This window comes from Octodon degus, unplaced genomic scaffold (assembly GCF_000260255.1).
Source record: "Octodon degus isolate 3935 unplaced genomic scaffold, OctDeg1.0 scaffold00139, whole genome shotgun sequence".
NCBI lineage: Eukaryota > Metazoa > Chordata > Mammalia > Rodentia > Octodontidae > Octodon > Octodon degus.
The window spans coordinates 1,847,838-1,854,015 of NW_004524715.1; the positions used below are offsets into that span (position 1 = coordinate 1,847,838).

Genomic DNA, 6,178 nt, shown 5'->3' on the forward strand with positions numbered 1-6,178 from the left:
CCCATGATTGCATGAGGCTTTGGAGGAACAACTAGACACAAACCATAACACTAGTTCTAAGAGTCTTTTGGTGGAGTATTTTGAGTCTTCTATGTAAAGAATCATCTCATCTGTGAATAACAATAACATAATCTCTTCCTTTTCTTTCTTTATCCTTTTATTTCTTTTTCTTGCCTGATTGATGGCTATTGTCTCGAGTACTATATCGAATAGGAGTGGTAACAGTGAATATTTTTGTCTTCTTACTGATTTTTAGAGGAACAGACTCCAATTATTCCTCATTTAGTATGACATTGATAGTGGGTTTGTCATAAGTGATTTTTAATCAGATTTTTTCAGATTTATAAATTTCTCATCTACCTGGTTTCTTCAGAGTTTGTATCATGAGTAGAAATGGGATTTTTGGCAAAGACTGTTTATGTGCCTACTGAGATGAGTGTGTGGATGTCTGTCCTTGATTGTATTTACATAATGTATTACATTTATTAATTTACATACATCAAATTGTCCTGGCATCACGGATGAAGCCATCTGGGTCATGATGTGTGATCTTTCTAATGATTTATTGCATTTGCATCTTGACTATTTTTGCACTTTTGTACATTAAGGATATTGACCTTTAGTTATCTTTTCTTTTAGTGGAGTCCTTGTTTGTTTTTAGTGTCAGGGTAATGCTGACTTCTAGAAGTAAGTGAATGCTACATTTCTTGAGTTTCAGAAATACGCATGTTAGTTTTTTCTCTGAAGTTCTTATAGAATTCAGAGGTGAATCCACTCAATACTGGGCTTTTCTTTGTTAATGGAATGTTTATTACTGGCTGGATTTTATCCCATTACGGCCTTTTCAGTTTTTATATTTTTTGCCTCAGTTTTGATAATTTGTGTGTGTGTGTGTGTGTGTGTGTGTGTGTGTGTGTGTTGGAATATAAATTTTCAAAGTAGTTTCTTATAAATCTCTGGATTTTGGTAGTATTAGTTGTGTTTTCATTTTCCTCATCTCTGCACTCTTACGCGTTTTTTGTTCCTTTTTGTTTGGCAAGTTTCACTAAAATTTGGTCAACATTATTTATTGTTTCAAGAAAACAACTCTGATTCACTGATCACTTGTATTTTTTTGTCTTTTTCATTTTAGCAATTTTTTCCTAATTCTGTAAATTATCTCTTTAATCTGTGGGTTGTTTCTTTTCCTGCACAGAAATTTTAATTTCCATTATAATTCCATTTGTTGAGATTTTGTCTTGTTTAGTGTCAGTTTCATTTTTGCTCATTCTGATCTTTATAATTTCTCTTCTTCTTTTACTTCCAATTTGATTTTTTTTTTAGGAACTTGAGATGCGTTATTAGGTTATCGAGTTTGAATTGTTATATTCTTTTGTGTGCATTTATGAGTGCAAATTCTTCTCTAAGAACTGCTCTCCTCATGGTCAATGGGTTTTACTAGGTTTGTTTCATTTGCCATTTGATTCTAAGAAATGTATTTCTTTCTTGATTGCTTTCATGAACTATTGACTATTCAATAATGTATAACTTAACCAGATTGTGTTTGTGGAACATTTATAGGTTTTGCTTTTATCTTGCTTTTGATTCCTAGCTTCTTTCAACTATTATCAAATAGTCTTCAGGTGATTATTTAAATTTATTTGCATTTATTTAAGCTTATTTTATGGCCTAAGATATGGCCTATTTTGGAAAAATTTCAGACACTACAGCAGAAACATTTCAGCTGATGAAATACAAAACAAGTAAAACTCTTGGTCACATAGGCATTGGCAATAACTTTACAAACAGAAGCCCAATCCACAAGAAGTAACACAAAAAGTCAGCAAATGGAATTATAATAGAAATTTAAATTTCTGCACAGGAAAAGAGATAGTCAACAGATTGAAGAGATAACTTGCAGAATGAGGGGAAATTTTGCCAGCTACTTCTCAAAGAACTAATACTTAAAATTCCAAAGAAGTAGACCACCAGATATAAAAGACTGGATCAAAAAACTGGCTTTCAGGCTCAGGAGGTGGCTCAGTGAAATAAGCGCTTCCCTGGCAAGCGCAATAGCCTGAGTTCAATCCTGGTTCCGCAAAAAAAAAAAACAAAAACAAAAACCTGGCTTTTGATGGAACAGACACTTCTAAGGAGAAAATCCTGGCTGGGGAGATAGTCTGAGTGCCTTCCCAGCATGTACAAGGACCAGACTTTGATTCTCTGCACCCCCGCGTGCACCGTGAGGCCACCAAAACCTTGAGTGATGATGCACGTCTGTAATCCCAGCACTGGGGAGGCTGAAAACAGGAGGATCTCTATGAGTCCTGGGTGCACAGTGAGACCTTGTACCAAATAAATAAATAAACAAACAAATATCAAATAGTCAATAAGCACATGAAAAGCTGTTGAGCAACTTTGGCCATTAAAATTTGAAAATTATAACTATACAGAGATTCTACCTTACTCCAGTGAGAACGGCTATCATCAAAAACTCAAAATCAGACTGGGCGTGGTGGCACACACCTGTAATCCCAGCCCTGTGGAGGCTGCAAACAAGAGGATCACTAAGAGTCCAAGCTGCATGGTGAGACCCTGTATCAAATACATTTAAACACACACACACACACACACACACACACTCAAAATCAACAAGTGATGCAGCAGCTATGGTGCAAAAGGAAAGGTCGGTAGAAATGTAAACTAGTGACATCACTATGGAAATCAGGATAGAAATGCCTAAAGTAGTGACAGAAATTACTCTGAACCCAGTTAGATCTCTCTTAAGTATCTTTCAAACTCTGAAGTCAGTATATTACAATGCTACATGCACCCCCATGTATGTAGCATCACACTTCACAAACTAAAGCATGGAAGGATTGATATGTCAATCAATAGATGAATGGAAAAGGAAAATGTGACACGTACACACAATAAATAGAGTAGTACTCAGCCATAAAGAGGGATAAACTTGAGTCATTTGTAGAAAAATAGATGTAACTTGAGACCATGATAATTAGTGAACTAAATCTGACACAGAAACTTAATAACGCTTAGGCTCTCTTATGAGAAATTCAAAATATAAATATTTTCAAGAGAAAAATAAAAGATGACAGGAAACACATAGATAGACTTTTGCAAATGGTAAGGAGATCTAAAGATGGAGGGAGAGGAAAAGGAAAAGAGAAAATGGGGAATTACAGGAATGAGATAAGATATGTGCGTGGTGGAACACGCCTAAAGTCTCAGCACTTAGGAGGCTGAGGCAAGAAGAGCATCAGTTCAAGGCCAGCCAAACTACATAATGAGACCCTATCTCAAAATATAAATAAATAAAATAAAAGAGTGAGACACATGGACCAATTCTCTGCCATGATTGTGTTCACAGTATGTCACAAACATGCACTAATAAAAAGTAAAATAAAATAGTAAGAAAAACAATAAAAATAAATAAAAGGTTGTATAAGATGTTCCAACCTAGTAAACCTCAGTAAAAATGATCCAATTTCCTAAATTAATATTTTAAATATAGAAGGCTTCTTGGTGCGGCGGTGGCTAAGGCCGTGCAGGTGAAACTGTCAGCGGGACTGCTGAGGGAACACGGAGCTGTCCCTGCAGCCTCAGGCCGCTGAGAAGCCCTTGTTTCCACTGCTGAGAAGGAGAATGTGGTGACAACAGGATGATTGGGAGCTGAACGTGGGCAGCCTCATCACCCGCCTGCTGGAGGGACAGAACTCAGGACCTTTTGCTTGTCAGGTGCTGCTGCTGCTGCTGCTGAGAGATCTCCCAGGACCCCCCTATTGTATGAGGGTGTCGTGCAGGAAATATTGGGCAGACGACTGAAGCAGAAGTTTGGGGCTTATGTATCAAATCTCATGAGATCTTTCTCAGCCAGCCTATTTTGGAATTGGAGGCACCCCTGAAAATTTGTGGAGATATTCATGGACAATATACAGATTTGCTGAGATTATTTGAATATGGAGGTTTCCCACCAGAAGCCAACTGTCTCTTCTTAGGAGACTATGTGGACAGAGGAAAACAGTCTTTGGAAACCATTTGTTTACTGTTGGCTTATAAAATCAAATATCCAGAGAACTTTTTTCTCTTAAGAGGAAACCATGAATCAATTGCATTTATGGATTCTATGACAAATGCAAATGAAGATTTAAGATCAACTTTAGGAAGACCTTCACTGATTGTTTTAACTGTCTGCTTTTTGCTGCCATTGTAGATGAGATCTTCTGTTATGGAGGGCTGTCACCAGACCTACAATCTATAGAACAGATTCGGAGAATTATGAGACCCACTGACATGCCTGACACAGGTTTGCTTTGTGATTTGCTGTGGTCTGACCCAGATTAGGATGTGCAAGGTTGGGGAGAAAATGATCGCGGTGTTCCCTTTACTTTTGGTTTGATGTAGTCAGTAAATATCTGAATCGTCATGATTTAGACTTGATTTGTCAAGCTCATCAGATAGTGGAAGATGGGTATGAATTTTTTGCAAAACAACAGTTGGTAACCCTATTTTCAGCTCCAAATTACTGTGGAGATTTTGATAATGCTGGTGAAATAATGAATGTGAATGAAACTTTGATGTGCTCCTTTCAGATACTGAAAACTTCTGAAAAGAAAGCTAAGTACCAGTATGGTGAACTGAATTCTGGACACCCTGTCACTCCACCTTGAACAGCTAATCCAATGGAGAAAAGGTGAAGAAAGGGATCCTACAAAGAAATTATCAGGAGTGTATGGGAGAGCTTCCAGCTACCCAGCGCCAGGAAGGACCTGCTGGTTCCAGCCCAGGCTCAGCGTGGGTGAGACCCTCTTCCACCCCCCTGAGACACCCCCCACCACTTCACAGCACCTCCCCTATGCTGCAGGCCAAGTAGGAATTTCGACAGCGTTCCTGGAACACCCAGGCCCAGTCCCAGCCCAGGCCCGGTGAGTGTGTGGGAGAGCTTCTGGCTATCCTGCACCCGTGGGACCTACTGGTTCCAGCCCAGGCACAGCATGGGGGAGACCCTCTTTCACCCCCTTGGGACGCTGCCATCACTCTGTAGTACCCTCCCACACCCCACCCAAAGAGTAGAAATTTTTGTTGTGTTCTGGGAACCCCCAGATGCACGACTAGTCCAGGCCCGGTGAGTGTGGGGGAGAGCTGCCTCTCCCTGCTACTCCACCTTGTCCCCTCCAGACTCAGCTCAGGCCTGGCATACAGGCCTGGGGTGAAACCCTTCAGCTGCAATCCCTGCAGAGAGTGTAGGGGCCAGAACCACCCAGGTAGTCCAGGAGCAGAACATCTTGCTACAGGGGAACAACAGGTTCACCCCCAAGGGCTGCAATAGGAAGGACCTGAGCACAGCAGCGACCCAAGCCAGGCACAGCTGGATAAATCCATAATTTGTAGATCTACACCTGAACTTCAGTAGGTTGAAAGGCTATAACTGCAACAAAGATCTACAACAAAGGACAGAAGACAGTGCTATACAAAATGACAATGAGAAGGAGCAAAATGCAATCTCAGAACCCAAGCCCACCCATAACAAGTGCAGAGGACGCTAACACAGAACAAATTGGGAATCACACAGCTGAAAGCAATGAATCAGCAGCATCTGAAATAAAGAAACAGCTGCAGAAAGGTATGCAGGAACTCAGATTAGAAATGAAAAAAAGAAATCCCTGAATTAATAACATCTGCAGTAAAAAAACATATGGAGGAAATCCAATGCCCACCCAGAACAAGTGCAGAGGAAACTAGCTCAGCTCAAATGTATGAATTAATAGCATCCATAGTAAATAAGCAACAGCAGAAAGTCATAGAGGAACTCAGAGTGGAATTCTTTTTTACTAGCTCAACTCAAAGGTATGAATTAATAGCATCGATTGTAAATCAGCAACAGCAGAAAGTTATAGAGGAGCTCAGAGCAGATTTTTTTTCTGAAATAAAAGAAGTATTCTCAGAACTCATAGCATCTGAAGTAAAGAATCAACTACAGAAACAAAGGGAGGAAACCCAATCTGAAAAAAACGTGGCAGTAAAAGAATTCATAACTCTTCTAAAGAAGGCATTGATAAAAAAAATAGAGAAGATTAGACAAATGATGGATTCCTTGAATGAGCAATACAGGAAAGAAATAGATCACATGAAGCAGAGTCAAAGAGATATAGAGGAAATTAAAATCTCAATCACAAGCTTG

The 6,178-nt window shown here is 39.4% G+C and overlaps 1 pseudogene across 1 annotated transcript; it reads left to right on the forward strand.

The window, feature by feature from the left end:
* Positions 1-3,787: 3,787 nt before the first annotated feature.
* Positions 3,788-4,668, forward strand: LOC101574054 (annotated as a pseudogene). Its single transcript, XR_002818149.1, has one exon. The product of XR_002818149.1 is annotated as a serine/threonine-protein phosphatase PP1-beta catalytic subunit pseudogene (transcript).
* The last annotated feature ends 1,510 nt before the right edge of the window (positions 4,669-6,178 follow it).